Here is a 23,460-nt window from a genome sequence, read left to right as displayed (position 1 = left end):
GGCACTCAGCCTTCTTCACAGTCCAACTCTCACATCCATACACGACCACAGGAAAAACCATAGCCTTGACTAGACAGACCTTTGTTGGCAAAGTAATGTCTCTGCTTTTGAATATGCTATCTAGGTTGGTCATAACTTTCCTTCCAAGGAGTAAGAGTCTTTTAATTTCATGGCTGCAGTCACCATCTGCAGTGATTTTGGAGCCCAGAAAAATGAAGTCTGACACTGTTTCCACTGTTTCCCCATCTATTTCCCATGAAGTGGTGGGACCAGATGCCATGATCTTCGTTTTCTGAATGTTGAGCTTTAAGCCAACTTTTTCACTCTCCACTTTCACTTTCATCAAGAGGCTTTTGAGTTCCTCTTCACTTTCTGCCATAAGGGTGGTGTCATCTGCATATCTGAGGTGATTGATACTTCTCCCAGCAATCTTCATTCCAGCTTGTGTTTCTTCCAGTCCAGCGTTTCTCATAATATCTTCGTTTTATAGTCATGCAAATGACTTCATAAACTTAAAAGTGCTACTTTACCCCTACGACTTTTTCTCCTATTACTTTTACCCTAAGGTTCTAAGATATCAATAGGATTTCATCATCTGATCTACTATTACCTATAACTTTCTGAATAGATTTTAAAAATTTAAACCATAAAAAACCAAAATAATTATTATCTCTAGGAAAAAACATTATACAACAAGGGAAACAATAATAACATATGACTCAATTTTTACTAGTATACTACCAATATAATACTCCAATGAATAGTAATAAATGGTATTTATACAGGTATACTAATGTAAGTATTGAATATGGATTTAACAAAAATTGAGATTAACAGTAAAGAAAGAGATGAAAAAAGAGAGGTATAAGAGCAAGAAATCCTCATTTCCTGAAATATAAAAATGAATAGATATTACCTAAAATTGTTGAACAAGACATATTAATATAAGCAAGTTATTTACAAGTACAGAAATAAATACCAGAAGAAATAGCTTAAACATTGAAAGTCAGCGCGTCTGAGGAGTGGGGCTATTGACAAGAGATATGCAGGCAGGATTTGATTTAGGTCATACCTGAATGGCCTAGTGGTTTTCCCCTACTTTCTGTAATTTAAGCCTGAATTTTGCAATCAGGATCTCACAATCTGAGCCACTGTCAGCTCCTGGTCTTGTTTTTGCTGACTGTATAGAGTTTCTCCATCTTTTGTTGCAAAGAACATAATCAATCTGATTTCAGTATTGACCATCTGGTGATGTCCATATGTAGAGTCTTCTCTTGTGTTGTTGGAAGAAGGTGTTTGCTATGACCAGTGTGTTCTCTTGACAAAACTCTGTTAGCCTTTGCCCTGCTTCATTTTGTAAGCCAAGGCCAAATTTGCCTGTCATTCCAGGTATCTCTTGACCTCCGACTTTTGCATTCCAATCCCCTATAATGAAAAGGACATCTTTTTGTTGTTGTTGTTGTTGTTAGTTCTAGAAGTTCTTGTAGGTCTTTATAAAATGGGTCAGCTTCAGCTTCTTCATCATCAGTGTTTGGGGCATAGACTTGGATAACTGTGATGTTGAATGGTTTGCCTTGGAAAAGAACCAAGATTATTCTGTCATTTTTGAAACTGCACCCAATTTCAGACTCTTTTGTTAATTATGAGGGCTACTCCATTTCTTCTAAAGGATTCTTGCCCACAGTTCAGTTCAGTTCAGTCGCTCAGTCATGTCTGACTCTTTGCATCCCCCCTGGACTGCAGCACACCAGGCCTCTCTATCCATCCCCAACTCCTGCAGCATGCTCAAACTCATGTCCATCGAGGCAGTGACGCCATCCAACTGTCTTAGCCTCTGTTATCCCCTTCTCCTCCTGCCTTCAATCTTTCCCAGAATCAGAGTCTTTTCTAACGAGTCAGATCTTCGTATCAGGTGGCCAAAGTATTGGAGTTTCAGCTTCAGCAGCAGTCCCTCCAATGAATATTCAGGACTGATTTCCTTTAGGATGGACTGGTTGGATGTCCTTGCAGTCCAAGGGACTCTCAAGAGTCTTCTCCAACACCACAATTCAGAAGCATCAATTCTTCAGCACTCAGCTTTCTTTGTAGTCCAACTCTCACATCCATACATGACTTCTGGAAAAACTATAGCTTTGACTAGACTACACAGTAGTAGATATAATGGTAATCTGTGTTAAATTTGTCCATTCCCATCCATTTTAGTTCACTGATTCCTGGGATGTTGATGTTCTCTCTTGCCATCTCCTGCATGACCACATCCAATTTACCTTGATTCACAGATCTAATATTCCACGTTCCTGTGCATGCCAAGTTGCTTCAGTCATGTCCAGGTCTTTGTGACCTTATGGACTGTAGCCTTCCAGATTCCTCTGTCCATGGGATTCTCCAGGCAAGAATACTGCAGCGGGTTGCCATGCCCTCCTCCAGGGGATCTTTCCAACCCAGAGATCAACCGGAGTCTCTTATGCCTCCTGCATTAGCAGGTGGTTTCTTTACCACTAGTGCCACCTGGGAAGCAATGCTGTCCTTTATAGTGTTGGCCTTTACTTTTACCACCAGACGCATCCACAGCTGAGCATCCTTTCTGCTCTGGCCCAGACACTTCATCCTTACTGGAGCTATTACTAATTTTCCTCTAGCCTTCCCCAGTAGCATTGTGGACACTTCCTGACCTGGGGGACTCATCTTCCGGTGTCATATTTTTTTGCCTTTTCATACTCTCTCTGGGGTTCTCCAGACAAGAATACTGAAATGGGTTGCCATTTCCTTCTCCAGTGACCCATGTTTGGTCAGAACTCTTCACTATTACCTGCCCGTCTTCTGTGGCCATGCAGGGCATGGCTCACAGCTCCACTGAGTTATCCAAGCCCCTTCATCATGACAAGGCCATTCAGGAGGTGACAAATAGATTCAAGGGATTATATCTGGTAGACAGAGTGCTTGAAGAACTATGGACAGAAGTTCATAACGTTATATAAGAGGCAGTGACCAAAACCATCCCAAAGAAAAAGAAATGCAAGAAGATAAAGTGATTGTCTGAGGAGAATTTACAAATAGCTGAGAAGAGAAGAGAAATAAAAGGCAAGGGAGAAAGAAGAAGATATACCCAACTGAATGCAGAGTTCCAAAGAACAGCAAAGAGAGATAAGAAGGCCTTCTTAGATGAACAATGCAAAGAAATAGAGGAAAACAATAGAATAGGAAAGGTTACAGATCTCGTCAAGAAAATTGGAGATATCAAGGAGACACATGCAAGGTGGGTGTGATGAAGGATAGAAATGGCAAGGATCTAACAGAAGCAGAAGAGATTAAGAAGAGGTGGCAAGAATACACAGAAGAACTGTACAAAAAGATCTTAATGACCCAGGTAACTATGATTGTATGGTCACTCACTCACCTAGAGCTGAATATCCTGGAGTGTGAAGTCAAGTGGACCTTAGGAAGCATTACTACAAACAGAGATAGTGGAGGTGATGGAATTCCAGCTGAGCTATGTAAAATCCTAAAAAATGATGATGTTAAAGTGCTGCAGCAAATTTGGAAAACTCAGCAGTTGGCCATAGGACTGGTAAAAGTCAGTTTTCATTCCAATCAAAATAAAAGCAAGGCCAAAGAGTATTCAAACTATCACACCATTACTCTCATTTCACATGCTAACAAGGTAATGCTCATAATTCTTCAAGCTAGGCTTCAACAGTACAGGAACTGAGAACTTCCAGATGTACAAGCTGGATTTAGAAAAGGTAGAGGAACCAGAGGTCAAATTGTCAACATCCGTTGGATCATAGAGAAAGCAAGGGAATTTCAGAAAAACATCTACTTCTGCTTCATTGACTATGCTAAAGCCTTTGACTGTGTGGGTCACAACAAACTGTGGAAGATTCTTAAAGAGACGGGACTACCAGACCACCTTACCTGTCTCCTGAGAAAATGGTATTCAGGTCAAGAAGGAACAGTTAGAACCAGACATGGAACAATGGACTGGTTCAACACTGGGAAAGGAGTATGTCAAGGCTTTATATTGTCACCCTGATTATTTAACTTTTATGCAGAGTATATCATGTGGAATGCCATGCTAGATGAATCCCAAGGTAGCATCACAAATCCCAAGAGAAATATCAATAACTACAGATATGCAGAAAATACCACTCTAGTGGTAGAAAGGAAAGAGGAGTTAAAGAGCTCCTTGATGAAAGTGAAAGAGGAGAATGAAAAAGCTGGCTTAAAACTCAATATTCAAAAAAATAAGATCATGGTATCTGGTCCATTACTTCACAGCAAATAGAAAGGGAAAAAGTGGAAGCAGTAACAGATTTTATGTTCTTGGCCATGAAAATCACTGTGGATGGTGACTGCAGCCACTAAATTAAATGACACTCTTTGGAAGGAAAGCTACGACAAACCTAGACAGCATATTAAAAACAGAGATATCACTTTGCCAAGAAAGATCCATATAGTCAAAGCTAAGTTTTTTCCAGCAGTCATGTACAGATGTGAGTGTTGGACCATAAAGAAGACTGAGTGCCAAAGAATTGATATTTTCGAATGGTGGTGCTGGAGAAGACTCTTGAAAGTCTCTTGGACAGCAAGGAGATCAAACCAGTTAGTCCTACAGGAAATCAACCTTCAATATTGTTGAGTCAGGACTGTTGCTGAAGCTGAAGCTCCAATACTTTGGCCATCTGATGCGAAGAACCAACTTGTAGGGAAAGACCCTGATGCTAGGATAGATAAAAAGCAAAAGAAAAGGGGGCGACACAGGACAACGAGATGGAAAGATAGCATCGCCGACTCAACGGAATGAATTTGAGCAAACTCTGGGAGATTCTGAAGGACAGAATGGCCTGGCAGGCTACAGTCCATGAGGTTGCAAAGAGTTGGACAAAACTTTGCAACTGAACAACAATGAAAGCAAGAAAAACCAAGTTTTCTTCTGTCTCTTCAGTGCCACTTGACTTTTTTTCTATTTTACTGTGTACATTTATTACTGTGTTAAAAATAAACGTAATTTAAAAAATAAACTCAGTTTAATTTGAGCTGTTCAGTAAGCTGAAGTTTAGGAATCTTTTTATGTGTCATTTCTTCACAGTTTAGACCAGGAAAGGCAAAGATGCCTTTTTATACACAATAAAACACTGCATCTGGTATGGAGTTATCTCTTGTGTCAGGGAGTTAAATTTAATCACCCTTTTGCTGTCCTCTTGTTATGAAGTGACAAAATTAATGCAATTTATTCAGTATTCTGTTCCATTATTAATGTGTCACTCAGAGTAAGGCTCTAATTTTGTGAAATAATTTTTGTTCTGGGTTTAAAAATCATCACTTCTGTCAGTTTGCTTGCAAAAAAAAAAAAAATCAGAAATTTGAATGAGACATAGTTCAGATCCAATTCCCTGAATTATTTTAATTCATGGAGAAAATTTTTTCTTGGTGAGAAAATTTGTTACTTTTCCCCTAAAAATGTGACAGAAACCTTAGTGGATACCTAGTCTAGACTCTTAAGAAATATAAACACAGGCAGTGAGGTAGGTCAGAATTATGCGAGTATTGTGACGATGCTAAAGTAACCAGTTCTTTTAATGACACAGTTTTCTAACTAACCAGTCCTATTTCTGTGTTTTATATTTTGGCTCAGGTGGAAAGAGAACCTGGATCCTGTCCTTTGTTGTGCTCCACATGCCATGGGTGTCCAGTCAACTTTCATTATTTAGCAAATATTTACTTGGCTTCTCTAGTGCGTGAAGACGGTGGATTGAGTAAGCAGCCTGGTTCTCCCTTTTGAGAAAGAGAACACAGGGGTTTAATAAGACCTTTACTCTTCTGCTGCCCTTGGCAGGGTGGACAAATACTCCATGTGCCTGAGCAGAGACTGAGTGTTCATAGCAATTCATACCTGCCCATCAGCCCCTGGAGGGAGGACAGCAATTCTTTAGAAAAACAATGGACTGTTGTCCCCTGGATGAACTCCCTTTTGTTCAAAGCGTGGTTGCAGCCGCTTGTGGGGGAGGCGTGGGGTTTTGCACAAAGCACCAGACACGTGGAGGTAAGCGTGTACCCTGGGGTCTTTGTAGTTCGGTATGTTGCTGCTGCTGCTAAGTTGCTTCAGTTGCGTCCGACTCTGTGCGACCCCATAGACAGCAGCCCACCAGGCTCCCCTGTCCCAGGGATTCTCCAGTTCTGTATGTGTGCCTGCCAGTGGGCCAAGGCCAACTACCTGATGTAAACCCTCTCCCAGGCATTTTGGTTTGTAGAAGCAAAAGGGGATAAAAATGATTACACAGACAATAATGCCTTACCTACTGTGAAGTATTGCAAGGAACTCCTGTTCAGATCTCTGTCCCTCTGCATTTTGACTGTGTGACTGGGGAAACATCTTGGGAAGAGCACAGGCAAACCTGGGTTCAGACCCCAGTTCACACCTTATCCCAGATGACACTGCACAGGTCACTTACTGACTGTGAGCTGAAGGTTCTCCTACTTTGAGACATAATGTGTTGTGTAGAAAGCTCCTGAAACACAGCAGGTATCCAATTAAAATTATTAAAGCTATTAAAGTTATGTTTGTGGAACACCAGCAGGATTCAATATAAAACTTGCAGGCTGGAAAAGTGTCATCAAGACATTGACATATTTTTTTTCTGAAGAGATGATCATTTTCCCAACTCTTGTGAGCTCTGGCTCCTGACTATATGCAGATGCAGTGCAGATTTCTGGCAGAGACCTCTGTGTAGTCATTGTCAATAAGAGATCATGTCCCATTTTAGCATCCTTCCCCAGACTTCTATCAACTAAACAAATGGATACCCCCATGAGCTGGAAACCAAGAGGGAGTCAATCCTCTTTCTGCCTGGGAAGTACTTTTTGATTGTCACTAATTGGTATTCATCCCAAGCCATCTTACAGCATCTTTCAGTCCGCATCTTTTGCACAGGCTGAAACTCATCCTTACCATAGGAGAGAGTAACTATACCCAGGAAGCAGGAAGAAGGCTGAGGCAGGAAGAGAGATGCAAACTGGTTCTAAAGGTGGAAAGGGCTAGAGGACAAAGGAAGTTGCTGTTCAACTGGTTTACTGAATGGAAACTCCTCTGAACTTTCCTAAGAATTCTGCATGGAAAGAGAAAGAAAGCAGACAGTTTCTTCAGAGCCTATCCATAAAGGGAAACTTGAAAAATATCTAGTTTATCGACATTGTGGCTTGGACTTCCCTGGTGGCTCAGACGGTAAAGCGTCTGTCTACAATGTGGGAGACCTGGGTTCGATCCCTGGGTCAGGAAGTTCCCTGGAGAAGGAAATGGCAACCCACTCCAGTACTCTTGCCTAGAAAATCCCATGGACAGAGGAGCCTGGTGTCCATGGGGTCGCAAAGAGTCGGACACGACTGAGGGACTTCACTTTCACTTTCCTGTTGTGGCTAGGTCAAGGCTGGCCAAATGCCTCTGTTTCTAAGAACCCATGATATCCCAATGTTATGCGCTTGTATGCAACAGGGATATTCATTCCTTGCAGCCCCAGCTCAGAGTGTGCTAATACGGTGGCCATCAACTCTTGTGGCGCTCTGGTGTTCTTGAGCGTCCCGGGGAATTGTGGGTTGGCAGGTGAGCACAGACAGGGCCAGCATCCCGCTCATGCCCTGATAAAGGGTTTCTAGGTTGAGATTCTGGGGTTCACAGCTCCTAGACACACACAGGACTCTCATGCATTTCCTTGGGATCCATTTCCCCTGGCACTCTGGGGGCAATGAGCCAACCTGATCCAACTCTCAGGAGTAGATGCCCCCAGACTCAGAGCCCCTTTCCTTATTTCCTCTTCAACTCCACCCCCCACCCCCATTTTCTTTTTTGGCCTCACTCTCAAAAACCCCTATTCTTCTAATTCATTTTGTTTTTTAAACCATAAAAGGGCTTAACAGTTCCTCTAAAGAGCCTGATGGTTGATAATGGACTGGAAAATTTGTCCAACCCTTTATGGGACAACCTAAAACTTGTTTGCCCTCATGTAGGGGCAGAGGGAACTCAATTCCTAGAAACAGATGTTGATTTTTTCCCAGAATAAAACAATGTTTCCCGTCCTTTCTGATGAATCATCATCTATCAGAGATGGACAAAGGGACTCTTGGCTAGAGTTAACAAGGCATAAACAAAATAGAAAGCCCCAGTAAAATAAGTTCTTAACGGTCTAGCCTGCAAGCTAAGTTGTGAGTTACCTTGTACACATTTATGTAAATGTCCCCTGGCCCCTGTGAGAAGAGGAGCAAGGTATGTATCCTTCTCACCTTTTTCCTTCCCATGTCACTTGGCATGTCACTTGTGCCTTACAGCAGCAAATAAAGGGTCCTCTCATATCTTTATTGCTGCTCCTTCAACTCTTTTTTATATGATCTGAACTCAAGTGCCTCCACCATTTCGTTACCTTTTCTGACATACTGTTTTGTATCTACAGCCCTCTACAAGTGAGGCCCTTGGAAGAAAATTAAGCATTTCAGCTGTGCTCTGTCCTGTCCAGAGCATGGACAAGGCCATAACATTAAAACCTCTGCAGAGATTAATACCAATCTGTTCATCTCTATCCTTACAATCACTCAAGCAGTTATACCACCTAATTATGGCTTTAATCCATATTTCTCCAGCTTGAGTATATTGAAATCATAGGAGATTTTGATAAATGTTGCTAAAGTACCAAAATACTGAAAATTATAGCCCCTTGGTCTTTTAGAATCATGTATTATCAGGTATGAGTCTATCTGCAAGAGTTAAATAAAACAGGAATTTGTTTTGCTCTTATGTAAAAGTTCAAGTTGGTATACTAGCTTTGCTCCAAGGGATTGTCAGGGATATAGGCTCTTGTTGCTGACCCACATTTACATACTGACCTCATCTGCCTGGTCCAAAAGGACCCACCCATCCCCATTTTAGCAAATAACATGCATCTCTGTTTGGGGGTATGACTCAGAAAAGGTGTACTTTGCTTTTGCTCACAGCCATTGGGCACAACTTGGTCACATGTTCTAAACCTAGCTGCAAGTGAGGCTAGGAAATTTATTTTTTTTAAGGTAAGTTGAATAAAGTCCGTTACTCTCAAGATGCCCATGTCCTAATCCATGGGACCTGTGAATATGTTACCTTATGTAGCAAAAGGACTTTGTAGATATGATTAAGTTAAGGAAGGTGAGATGTGAAGATTATTACTGATTATACAGGTAAGTCCAATGTATTAAAAAGCAGTCTTTAAAATTTTTTTTTTTAATTTTATATTGGACTGTAGTTGACTTTGAAAAAAAAATGGCAACTCAATCCAGTATTCTTGCCTGGGAAATCCCATGGACAGAGGAGCCTAGTTGGCTACAGTCCATAGGGTCACAAAGAGTAGGACATGACTTAGTGACTAAACCATCACCACATACTTGACTTACAATGTTGTTTTAGTTTCAGGTGTGCAGCAAGTGATACAGTTATACATATACATATATCTATTCTTTTCCAGATTTTTTCCCCATACAGGTTACTACAGAGTACTGAGTAGAGTTTCCTGTGCTATACAGTAGGTTCTTATTGTTTATCTGTCTTAAGTGCATGCATGTGTGCTAAGTCACTTCAGGTGTGTCCAACTCTTTTTGACCCCATAGACTGTAGCCTGCCAGGCTCCTCTGCCCGTGGAGTACTCTAGGCAAGAATACTGGGGTGCATTGCCATGCTCTCCTCCAGGGAATCTTCCAGACCCAGGGATCGAATCCACATCTCTTATGTCTTCTGCATTGAAAGGCAGGTTCTTCACCACTAGACCATCTGGGAAGCCCCTATCTTAAGTATAGCAGTGTGTGTATATCAATCCTAATTTCCCCAAAAGGTCCTTTTAAGAGAGATGCAGGAAAGTCAGAAGGCAGAGGATGAAAGCAGAGGTCACTGATTGGGAGAAAGAGAGATTTAAAGATGTTATGCTGGTTGTTTTGAAGATGAAGGAAGGGGCCACAAGCCCAAGAATGCAGGCAGCCTGTAGAAGCTAGAAAAGGCATGAAAGAGAAAGTGTTAGTTGCTCAGCCGTGTCTTTGCTACCCCAGGGACTATAGCCTGCAAGGCTCCTTTGTCCATGGAATTCTCCAGACAAAGTACAGTAATGGGTTGCCATTCCCTTCTGCAGCAGATCTTTCCAACCCAGGGATCAAATCCAGGTCTTCTGCATTGCAGGCAGATTCTTTACCATCTGAGCCACTAGGGAAGTGGAAAAGGCATAGCAATAGATTATCTCCTAGAACTTCCAGAAGAAATGCAGCTCCGCTGATCCATTTAAACTTCTGGCCTCCAGAATAGAATAAGTTTGTGTTGATTTAGACCACTAAATTTGTGACAGTTTGTTATAGTGGCAACAAGAAACTAACATAGTATCTATTTGCTCTGCTGAAATTCTGTTACTTTGGAAAAAGGAAAGACTGGATATTGGGAGATAACTAGAAGTCTCTACAGCAACTTTTTTCAGGGGGCTGGGGTGGGGGGACAATCTTAATCCTAGTCCTAAAATTCACTTCTTTCTCTTCCAGTAGTCCACAAACATTCTTTTGACAATCCCATTGTTTACCTTGCTTGGGCTCACTGTTAAACTCAGAGGCTGTATGTAGTTCTAGGAATCCTTTCCGTTTCTGAAAATAATTTCGTCTTTCAGTCCTCTTTTATTGTCCCTGATGCATCAGAGATAACCAACTAGAGTTTAACTACTTACCTGTTCTTTTGGTGTAAGTTGCAGGAGCTCAAGATCTGAAGTCAATTAAACCATTAGGGTGCTCATGCACCTTGGAGCACTTATCCCCACCTAGGAATGGTCATTCACCCTTTCAGTAGGGGGATCATCTTGTTGAGACAGAATTCAGAAACAACATAGGTGCTGAGAAGTTCTGCTTGCTTTATGTCATCTCCCAGCAGTATACCTTCAGCATTCTGCAACAAACTTTGAAGTTCTGGCTTAAATTGCCTGTGGTGATGTTACATCACCTCCACAGGTTTATGAAGGCCTGAGCCATTGCTGCTCTGTATTGCCCAACTGAAAAAATGCAAAGGATTCAGATTTCTCCAATGGCTGTCTTAGCAATTGCTTGACTGCTTTTCAAGAGAGATCAAGTGCTCATGTTTCCGGGCCTCCAGCCCTGTTAGGCCTCCGCTCCCTATTCCAGCAATAGTTCCAGGGTTGCTAAAACTGATGCACTGCTTACCTTGGCTCACCCAAGATCTGCTGTTTCTTCTAAGAGCCATTTGCTCTCAGAGAAACAACCTATGGGATGACAGCCAGGATAATAGGGGAATCAAATAATTCTAAGGCTTAAGGTTTCCAACAGATGAGCACATCTCTGTTTTTTCTCCTCACCTGCTCCGTATTCTCTTTGCCAACCCTCCCTCTGCCCCAGATTCATTGGCAGTCAAGGCAGGAGCCAACTGCCTACCGAGTGTCCTCATTAAAATGCACCACTCTTGCTAATTAGGAGCCAAGGTTCTCCCACGGTGGGCTTGGCCTGAGTATTGCCATTATCTTCATAAATAGACTCTTTACTTTGCAAATGGTGCTGTCATAGCCAGGCATTCCCGACCTGGCAAATGCTCTGTGCATTCTTAAGTGGAGCAGGGAATGTGTTAGCAAGAGAAGGCAGAGGCATTCACGCTGAAACAGGGGCTCTGTCCTGACTTCACCCTGCTGTCTGGGCAGCAGGCAGCCAACACAAGGGCTGAATCTGTGTAGACAACCACGGTGTGCAGGAACCATATGGCCCAGATTTTCTGGGCGATCTTATTTCTCATCATTTTAACCTTTATAGTAAAGGCAACTTTTTAAATGCATAAATATATATATTTTAAGTTATCCAATGGCTTTACCTTTTAAAAGACCATTCCTATCAATACATTCACAAATGGGGGAGGGGTAAATCAGAATGACTTCTTGGTCTCCCCAAAATGCCTTATGCAATCTTCTGAGAATGTGTTTACTTATTTATTTTCTTTCACCTTTACAATCTCTCTCTGGGAGGACTTTCCTGGTGGTCCAGTGGTTAAGAATATGCCTTCCGAAGCAGGGGACGTGGGTTCGATCCCTGGTCAGGGAACTAGATCCCACATGCCACAATTAAAGATCCCCCATGACTCAATGAAGACTGAAGATCCTGTATGCTGCAATTAAGACCTGTCACAGCCAAGTAAATAAATAAAAATAAATATTTTTTTAAAGAAGAATTTCAGTTTAAAAATATAAAATGACGATTTTGCAGCCTATCTGAGGCTTCCCTGTCATTTCTAGTGCTAGTTCTTTTGCGAGGCCTGTCTTGACTCCCTCAGTGAAATGTGACTTCTCCTTTTTTCTGTAGCATCAGCATATTTGTTTCTCTCCCTTTTGTGCCATCTATTTCTGAAATGCCAACACTGTGCCAGGTCTCATCTTGAGCACTTTATACCTGACACCTCTAATCCTTACAATGAACTTGCATTATGAACCAATTATGTGTTATACCTATTTTTTTGTATGAGAAAACCGAGGCTCACTGACATCAAGAAACTTGTCCAGGGATAGCCCTTAGCAAGGAGCAGAGCAAGGCATGAAGCTGAGTCGCAGTTCATAGTGACCTAGGTTGCAGACTCTGAAATGAAAGATTCTGTCTCTATCATATCAGCATTATCTTTCTGCCTGAGGCACTTAAGAGTAATGAATTGAGGAAACATAGTCCTTGATTATAACCTAATTAGGGAGATAAAAACATGTCTTCAAGAAAAATAGCTATATTAATAGTTGTTGTTTAGTTGTTAAGCCCGACTTTTTGTGACTGGATGGACTGTAGCTCACCAGGCTCCTCTGTCCATGAGATTTCCCAGGCAAGAATACTGGAGTGGGTTGCCATTTCCTTCTCCAAAGTATCTTCCTGACCCAGGGATTGAACCCATGTCTCCTGCAATGGCAGGAGCCACCTGGGAATCCCCTATTATTAAGAAGATAGTCTAAAATGCAGCTGGTACAAGCATTATACGTTCTGCAGGTGAACTTACATTCTGCAAAGTTTATTATTAAACGGTTTGTGTGATTGATTCAGTTATAGGGCAAGTTGTTAGCCTTCCTCCTGATACCACAGTATTGTGTTAATTTCAGGTGGGAAGCATAATGATTCAATATTTTACAGATTATATTCATTATAGGTTATTACAAGATAATGGGTATAATTCCCTGTGTGTGTGAACCACCTCAACATCTTGTTAGAATGAAGATTCTGATGCACGTCGGGGATGGGACCTAAATCCGCATTTAAAACAAGCTCCCAGGTGATGTTACAGCTGCTGGTCTGCTGGTCACACTTTGAATATCAAGACTGTAAGAGATTCTAATAAGAAACTATAATCAGAAGACCACGGGAAAAAAAAGAAGAAGTTGTAGGAGGGACCTGGGGGATGGTGGTGGAGATTAGAAACCAGGAAGGATTAGAAATGGGAGAAAAGTGCAGGGAACATTTCACTGCTGGTTGGTGTCTCTCACACACAGGTCCCCATGCTTTTCCCTGGGTTGAACTCTGCCTGCAAATTTCAGAGACACACTTTTGTTTATCCTTTAAAATAGCTCAGAGGTCACTTCCAGAAAACTCTGCTGAGTGTCCAGGCCGAGCTAGTGCTCCTCCCACGTAAGTTCATAATGGTCAGCGCACACCTCCTCCTGTCTATCTGCTTCCCCACCTGCTGTCAATCCCTGGAAGTCAAGGAGTGTGTATTAAAGATCTGACACATGGTGGATGATGGATGCTCTCTAATAAGGGAGTTTATGAATGGAGACCTAGGGGTGGGTAGTGAGAAGGCAGTAGTATAGCACTAGAGAGAGGAAAGAAACAAAGCTAGGGCAGGGAAGGAGTTCTGTTTCCGTCATCTGTCACCACAATAAGATTATGTAAGAAACAATCCCCAAACCCAGTAACTTACACTATGAGAAACAGTAAGGAGTTTCCTTAAAAAGCTAAACTTAAAGTTACCATGTGATACAGCAGTCCCCTCCTGGGCCATATATCCAGAAAAAGCAAGAACTCTAATTTGAAATGATAACACACACACCCCAGTGTTCATTCCAGTACTATTTACAGCGTCCAAGGCATGGAAACAAACTAAGTGTCCATCAACAGATGAATGGGTCGAGAAGATGTGGTACATGGATACAGTGGAATATTACTCAGCCACGAAAAAGGTAAAAGAATCCCATTGGCAGAAACATGAGTGGACCTACAGACTATCATCCTAAGTGAAGTAAATCAGACAGAGAAAGACAAATATCATGAGGTGTCACTTATATGTGGAGTCTAAAAAATAGTACAAATAAACTTATTTACAAAAGAGAAATAGACTCACAGACAGAATACAAACATGGTTACCAACAGGGAAAGGAGAGGGGGATAAATTAGGAGTTTGTGATTAGCAAGCTTGGGATTACATGCTATTAACATGCAAAATAGATAAACAACAAGGATTTACTGTATAGCACAGGAAACTATATTCAATATCTTGTAATAAGTAATAAAAAATACATATAAAGCCATCTGGCCCCTATAAGAGAAAAGAATCTGAAAGAATATGCATTATTTTTCAGATTGTTTCATATATTCAGTTATATATACCTAACTGGATGGATATATATCTGGCTGGATGGCATCACCGAAGCAATGAACATGAACTTGGGCAAACTTTGGGAGATGATGAGGGACAAGGAGGCTTGGCGTGCTGCAGTCCATGCGGTTGCAAAGAGTCACACATGACTGGATGACTGAACAACATAACATAACTGAATATATATATAAAACTGAATAACTTTGCTGTACACCTGAAATGAACAACACATTGTAAATTAACTATAGTTTAGTTAAAAAAAAAAAAACCCAGTGGGTTAAAACAATAAGCCTCTATTTAAGTCATGAGTGAACAGGTCAGCTGGACTATTCTGATCCCAAAGAGGTGCTCAAGTGTCAGCGCTCAGCCGACAGGCAGACTGTCTCCCACAGTGGGGACCTCAGCCCAGGTCCATGTGGCCTCATCACAGCAGTTAACCCATATTTGGGCTCAAGTCCAAGGCAAGGTTCCAAGAGAGGAAAAGAAGTGTGGAAGGCCTCTTGATTTTTTAGGCCTGGACATGGGGTATGACTACTTTTGCTTCATTTTATTGGCCAAAGCCAGTCAAAAGGCCAGTTCTGAGTCGAGAAGTTGGGCAGTAGACTCTACCTCTCAATAAGACGAGCTGCAAGTCAAAGAGTAAGGGTGTGACAACATGAAGAGGAGTAATTGGGGGTCATTTGGGGGATCAACCGTCATCATTTTAAATTGACTCACACGCTTTGACTATTTGTAAGAATATGCAGATTCCAGGGCACCCTAGCAGTGGGTCTTGACCTTCACACTGTCACCATCAGGAAAGAGCAGGGCTGAAAACGTAGCCAGTCTCCATTATTTGCACATCAGTCACTCAAGGCAAATGTTCTTTCCCAGAATGGATTCTTAACTGCTTCCTCCTACTGTCCAGCTGGTGTGTATGTTCATATAATTCAGATTTGGCCTAAAATTAGGGTGAGCAAAATACGATTAGAGAGGCAAATTTTTTTTTGGAAAAAAAAAAATGAAACCAAACTAAAACTAAATATAAATACTTCAATGTTTAGCTTCATTTGGATTACATGTATTCCCTCAATGCACAGTTGTTAGTGTACATATATATTTTAATTCGATGTTTTGACCAGGTAACCCATAAACTAAAGTATAAAAGGCTATAGGTGAATTCTCCCTCATACCTTATATACCCATGTGTGTTTGCACGTGGGTATTCACACACACACACCACCAAATAGTGTTTTTTCAGAAGCAAACAATGTTATTATTTAAAGATGTCCTTTCTGGAGTGCACATGTAATCAGATATAAACAAATGCATACATATGTCATTTCCTTGATTCTGCATTTTGCTTTAATTTTTCAATTAACATCACATTTATAAACATTTTTGCCAAATCAGGACACACAAACTTTTCCTTTTTTAGGACTGCATCATTTTCCACTGTATCCTTTCTCATGTAATCAGCCCTTCATTGACAGGCATTTGATTTGTTTCCATTCTTTTTCTCTCACAGAATTAAATCTTGAGATGATTTGTGTTAGGACAGCAATGAATTCCAAAATTTGGCCTTATGAATGGATAGATGACAATGACTGCTCTCTTTCTCTGTTCTGATGGGAATCTTTGTCTTGGTTTGTAACCTTGCAACATTTGAAAACAAACAGAAAATCCCATAAAGACGCTGGTTTGGGCCTGTGCCCAGGATTTTTGGAACCTGATGTTCGAAGTGACCTGTAGAGGTAAGGCATGGGGGATCGTGAGGAGAGAGTGAGTGAGCTGAATATGATTAAAAATACAGTCAGTTCTGTTGCATTTTTAAAGGGCTGTTGAGAACTGTTTAGGGGAAATGCCAGTTTGTTCAAGCGTCTCTTTGTGCTTAAGAGCTTTTCCACATTAGCCAGCTCTGCTTTCTCCAGTCAGCATTTTCTGTGCCAGAGGGTGAATTGGAGATGTGCAGAGCTGATGTCCTGAAAAAACTATGGTATGGCCTTGCGAGCTGGACTCTTATGGGTCCCTGAACAACTCAGAACAGTCCAAGTGCCACAGTCCCCATCTAAGGTCAGCTCATCTCGCTGATTGATCCAGTCGTGACATACGCCCATTGTTTCCAAATGTCAGCCTGGTGCACCTGCTGCCTCAGAGTTACTCCAGATGTGTTGTGAAGAACAGATTCCTGGGCTCCAGCTCATCAGACCATGGAACCAGCCCCTCTGGAATCCCTAATAAGCTCCCTAGGTAACTCAGAAGCATCATCAGGCCTGGGAAGTCTACCAAGGCAGCAGTGCAGATAAACATTTCTGCATTTAGAAACTAGGAAGCTCAGGCCTTGCAGACTCTATATGTGGGACACACCAAATGTTCTGTGCTCCATCAGCCTCATGCTCAGGCGTGGAAAAGGCTTACCGTTCCCTCTGGCTTCAAAGGGATCAAATGTGAAGTTCTGGCCCTACCTAGGTCCTCGTCAGTCATGATAAGGACCCTGAACGGGACTCTGAAATGGTGATTTATGGGGAAACATGCTGTAAGGCACTGCTGACTCAAGTGCCAGCCCAATTCTCCCCACTTTGCCTTGTGTTAATAGACATGAGCCCTTCAGAGTAAGCAAGCAGTGGTCCCCTTGATGGAAAGGGGGTTAGATCAGGTGCTGGGGCCGGTCAGGCTGGCAATGAAGCTAATCTGAAGAAGCTAGATAAGGTTTGGCAGAGAGGTGGCCCTGCCCAAGGAAGAGCAGCTGCTTTGTCAAAGAAGAGACTTAGGACTTTGGGTAGTGGTGGAGGAGGGGAGGAAAGGAGACTTGGGTTCCCTCCCCCAACACATACTCGCACTCCAGGGAGAACTGTCTGGTCTTAAAGTTCAGAGTCTATTTAGGAAGCTCTGGGACTTCTGTGGGGGTCAAGTGGTTAAGACTTTGCCTTCTAATGCAGGGGTCTTCCGGAGAAGGCAATGGCACCCCACTCCAGTACTCTTGCCTGGAAAATCCCATGGATGGAGGAGCCTGGTAAGGCTGCAGTCCATGGGGTCTCGAAGAGTCGGGCACGACTGAGCGACTTCACTTTCACTTTTCACTTTCCTGCATTGGAGAAGGAAATGGCAACCCACTCCAGTGTTCTTGCCTGGAGAATCCCAGGGACGGCAGAGCCTGGTGGGCTGCCGTCTATGGGGTCGCACAGAGTCGGTCACGACTGAAGTGACTTAGCAGCAGCAGCAGCAGCAGCAGGGGTCTTCCCAGGTGGTGCTAGTGGTAAAGAATCTGCCTGACAATGCAGGAGACATAAGAGCTGCGGGTTCAGTCCCTGGAATGGGAAGATCCCATAGAGGAGGGTATGGCAACCCACTCTGGTATTCATGCCTGGAGAAGCCCACGGACAGAGGAGCCTGGTGGGATACAGTCCATAAAGTCGCAAAGAGTTGGACACAACTGAAGCAACTTAGCACACACACACACGCAGGGGTGGCAGGTGTGATCCCTGCTTGGGGAGCTAAGATCCCCCATGCCTTGTGACCAAAAAACCAAAACATAAAACAGAAGCAATATTGCAACAAATAAAGGCTTTAAAAATGGTCCACATAAAAAAGTCTTTTAAAAAAGGAAAAAAGAAGCTCTGCTTTCCTAGAGGGAGATAGGCCATACGTGTGTCCAGCCTTGAAAGGGAACCGTTCTCTTTGGGGGTGAACTGTCAGGGATGGCCATTCTCCCTTACTTGAGTCTTCATGTAGGTGAGACAGACCTTCCCACTTCTGCTTGAATGCACTAAGGGTTTAATTTCCGAGCTCCAACCAGGACTCTGGAGAAGCAGGCATTAATACTTTGCTATTTCAGGATGGAGCTGTGCAAACAAAGCTTCTAACAGTCAAAAGCAGTTTCTCAAAGTTTTATTTGTGCTCTGCTTATAGTTGCTTCTCAATAAATATCTGGCAAATTAATGACAGCAGATCAAGTAAAGTAAGTGATACCTAGATATAGAAATATACCCCCTCCTATGATGAAGACATGGTAATGTTCTTATATTTTTCAATATCCTGAATCCACAATGATTTGCAGTAATCCTTGGTGCTTTGAAAATATTCCACTTCTGTGAAGGAAAAAATGGATAAAGGATTCATATGAAAATGTCTTCATGGATTAAGGAATTTTAGGTAAGTACTTCAGAGAGACTAAGAGAACATATTCTAAACCCTGTTTCTCTGAGCATCAAACTCTGGTTAAGCCCAAAGCAACTAGGATTGCCTTGACTCTACAGTGCCTTATAGTTCATATCTAGGGCTTAGGTACGGAGAAGGCAATGGCACCCCACTCCAGTACTCTTGCCTGGAAAATCCCATGGACAGAGGAGTCTGGTAGGCTGCAGTCCATGGGGTCGCTAAGAGTCAGACACTACTGAGCGACTTCACTTTCACTTTTCACTTTCATGCATTGGAGAAGGAAATGGCAACCCACTCCAGTATTCTTGCCTGGAGAATCCCAGGGATGGAGGAGCCTGGTGGGCTGCCGTCTATGGGGTCACACAGAGTCGGACACGACTGACGCAGCGGCAGCAGCAAGGCTTAGGTAACTGACAGTAACAATTTGGACTAATGACAAATTTTTGTCTTACTGAGTTGGATATGAAAGGGGATTTGGGGAGATGTGGAAAAGGGGAAAAGGAGGAAAAAGACAAAGGCATTCCAAAGACAAAAGGCTGTATACACAGGGAGAGCAAGGGAGGGAGGAATGGCGTAATTAACACAAGAAATGGGGCTTCAAGGGGCTGAGGTTGTGGGGATGGGCAGATAAAGACAAAGAGAGTTATCAGTGTAACTGATCTTTTTAAGGAAACAACTTTTGGTTTCTCTCTATTGGTTTTTTGTTTTCAATGTAATTGATTTCTGCTCTTATCTTTATTAGTTCCTGTTGTGGCCTTTCTCTTAAGTTGCTCCCAGGATTTTTTCTCTTGTTTCAGCAATTGTGATGCATCTTGGTATGGATGACTTCGGATTTTTACTTTTGTGAGTTTGCTGAACTGCTTGATTTTATACATTAATGTTGTTTTGTTGTTTAGTCTCTAAGTTGTGTCCGACTCTTTGTGACCCCATGGGCAGAGGAGCCTGGTGGGCTCCTCTATCCATGGGATTTCCCAGGCAAGAATACTGGAGTGGGTTGCCATTTCCTTCTCCAGGAGATCTTCCCAATCCAGGGATTGAATCCAGTCTCAAGCATTGGCAGGTGGATTCTTTACCACTGAGCCACCAGAAAAGCCCCTATACATTTATTTGCTGTTCAGTCAGTAAGTCGTGTCCGACTCTTTGTGAAACTATGAACTGCAGCATGCCAGGCTTCCCTCCCCTTTATTATCTCCCGGAGTTTACTCAGACTCATGTCCATTGAGTCGGTGATGCCATCCAACCATCTCATCCTTCTCCTCCTGCCTTCAATCTTTCCCAGCATCAGGGTCTTTTCCAATGAGTTGGCCTTTTGCATTATTGGCCAAAGTATTGGAGCTTCAGCTTCAGCATCAATCCTTCCAGTGAATATTCAGGGTTGATTTCCTTTAGGATTGACTGGTTTGATCTCCTTGCTGTCTAAGGAACTCTCAAGAGTTTTCTGCAGCACCACAATTCGAAAGCACCACAATTAATATCTTTCACCAAATTAGGAAATTTGGGGCCATTATTTCCTCAAATGACTTTTGCGCACTGCATTCTTTCTAGGACTCCAGTGACATCAGTAGTAGACCTAAAAATGTCCAGTGACATTTGGCAATGTCCCATATGTCCCTGAGGAACTGCTGTTCTGTTTACTTTTTCCAATTTTTTTCTTTACTGTTATTGAGATTGGGTGATTTCTCCTATTTTCCAGTTCATTGATTCTTCCCTCTAACATCTCCATTCTTCTATTTTAAAATATAATAAATAAAATGTACCCCATCCATGCATTAAAAAAAATTAGTTATTATATTATCTAGTTCTAAAATTACCATTTGGTTCTTTATTTAATATCTTCTATTTCTTTATTGAGACTTTCTCTGTTTCCGTTTGGTTCAAGAATATTCAACCTTCTTGGAGGATTTTTTATAATAGTTGCTTTAAGTCTTTGATTATTCCAACATCTGTATCATCTTACTGTTGACATGTTGATTACCTTTTTTTTGTGCAATTTGAGATTTTTCTGATTCATTGTATGCCAAGTAATTTTAGATTATTCTGGACATTTTCAATATTCTTCTATGAGATCCTGGGTCTTATTTATATCCTGTGAAGAGTATTGATACTTCTGTTTTAGTAGTGACCAACTTGGCTGGGCTCAGGACACAGGTTCCAACTATATACTTCTGTGTGTGTGGTTCCAATGTCAGTTCCATTTTCAAAGCCTTTGCCGTGTTACTCAGATTACTCAGTGTCCTCCTGTGGTCAGTCTGGGATGGGGGCAGTGGTCTCTCCCATAGTTCAGTTTTCAAAGTCTTTAGTATGTTGCTTAGGGTCATATTCATGCATGTCAACCTTATGGATGAGCTCAGGAATTCATCAACAATGTCCCTAGGTCCTCCTTCTCCATAATCTCCTCAGTACTTTCTGGGACTCCCCTTCTCATTCCTTTAGTCAGAAAGTTGGGGCTTTAATTTCCTTGGTCTGCTGTGTACTTTCACAAGGGCACCTAAATCTGGGTCCAGGCAGCAGGAGAACAAGAGAGATAGTAATAGCAATGGGAGGATCACCCCCTGGAGACCACAGCTTCTCCAATCAGAGTGGCAAGTTCCTCTTCTCATGATTTTAGATGCCCAGGGGCCCCTCTGCTGCCATGCCACCACCACCTCAGGATCTTCTGGGGTCGGGGGCAAAAAAAGAAGAGAGAGGAGGAAAAATGGACCATTTTCTCTACTCCCCCTAAGCATTAAGGAGTCTCCTTTCTGTTTGTTGAGCTGGAAGTGGAGGCTTCTCCTGGAACTCTAACCATGTCTTGTTCTCACTTCCAGTTTTCAGACTGCCTTGAGTCCAGCCAGCAGACACCAAGGGGAACAAGTGGGAGGAGGAGATTCATTGCTGGTTCTGCGGTACTTCAAATTCTGGTCTCCTTTTCCAAGCCACCTGCCATCATCTTTTCAGCTGCCCCATGCATTCTTTCCAGTTTTTATAGCTGCCTTCAGTGGGAGAGATGAGGTAGAGTATGCTCGCTCCATCTTCATGCTTCTGTTTTGCTTTGCAAGGACTCTACCTAACTCTGCTCGGCAACTTATAAACTAACGAAGGAGGTTTTTAACTTTTACTTTATTTCATTCTGAGATGAGTGTACGAAAACCAAAATCACTACAGAAGAAGCTTATCATTAAGGAAAGCAACGTATGTTTGACTTCTTAACTTTTTACATTACTTTGTTTCCTCCTTAAGATCATTGGCAAGAGAAATCAAAGATAGATCCTGGTTCCTATGCAATTTACATAGTTGCTGAGAAAACTGTCTGTAATGCCTTCAGGTGCTTATAGCAGGAAGTAAGCCTAGGACTTGACCTCAGAATTGTGGTTTAGGAAAATAGCTTATTGTCCAAACAGAGAAGTCTTTCATAAATGACTCGGGATTTAACTGCACTTCACAGAAAAACCCTAATGATCTTGCTTTCTCATAACTTTTTGAAAAGACACAGTAAATTGCCAAGACCAGTACGTTCTTCATCAAGGACTTCCGAGGAGATAAGATGTAATTTGCTCTTTTGTTGGCCTTACTGGGGAGGGTGAATTCCAGGGAGTGATGTATGTTTCCTGTAAATTCAGCAAGCCATTGTGGAACAGAATTTCTTCAGATATTGTCAGTGGGAACATAATTTGGGTCAATGAATCATAGACTCTATTTGGTAGTCTATTGCAGAGAACACTAAGAACGCTATCCCGGTGGGAAAAACTAGAAAGAGACACTCATAGCTAAACAGCATGGAGGCAGGAGGGGAGGAGAAGTGGGACAATCTGCCCAATAGACTGAAGACTTGATTTCAGCCAGTGAATCACCGAGCAGGGAGGGTTGTTGTTCTTTCCCTCCAGGTGGTGAGAGTAACTGTGAAGCCAGAACACAGACTGCACAGCCACAAACAGAAACATGACCCTTGAGGTAAGTCCCCTAAGCCCCTCAGACGACCACCTCTGTTCCATTTTTCAACACCTAGACTTGTCCCTTGGAACAAATCTATGGATATTAAATGCAACAGTCTCATACTGTCCTTGTCATCCTATTTTCTGCTACAGAGAAGAGCCAGTTCATATGCTGGCTTTATCTGCCCTTCTTTTTGCTTCACAAAATTCAGGTGAAGCTATTGGTGGTGGTGGTGGAAGTTGGGGGAGGCCCAGAGCGGTAAAATAAGTGCAAATAAGGATGATTCATTCCTTGTTATCAGTGCTGTTTAGTCACTAAGTCGCATTCAACTCTGTGAGCCCATGGACTGTAGCCCACCAGGCTCCTCTGTCCACGGGATTTCCCAAACAATACTAGAGTGGGTTGCCATTTCCTACTCCAGGGGATCTTCCTGACCCAGAGATCAAACCCACGTCTCCTGCATTGGCAGGTGGATTCTTTACCACTGGGCCACCAGGAATGCCCTGATTTGTTCCTTAGATGAGGCCTTCCCTCAAAACAATGTTATCCCCTCTATAAGTGAAGAGACATAATGAACAATAACAACCCCAAGTCACAGTTATTCATTCCAGGAGTGAAACTTAGGAGGCTTCACTTGAATGACCTTCTGTTTAGCTCATTAGGGTCCCGGAGGAAGAGAAGAATTTCACCTGAGGGCTTACACAAAACCAAGGTCAGACAGTTCTGTCTTTACCCTCTGCCACCAGCCTCTCCACCAGCTAGTCCTCGGGAGATCTGTACAAGGGGAACAGCGGTTCTTTGTTTCAGAC

The sequence above is a fragment of the Bison bison genome, unplaced genomic scaffold (assembly GCF_000754665.1).
Source record: "Bison bison bison isolate TAMUID 2011002044 unplaced genomic scaffold, Bison_UMD1.0 scf7180017864518, whole genome shotgun sequence".
Lineage (NCBI taxonomy): Eukaryota > Metazoa > Chordata > Mammalia > Artiodactyla > Bovidae > Bison > Bison bison.
Note: the sequence above shows the minus strand (reverse complement) of the source record.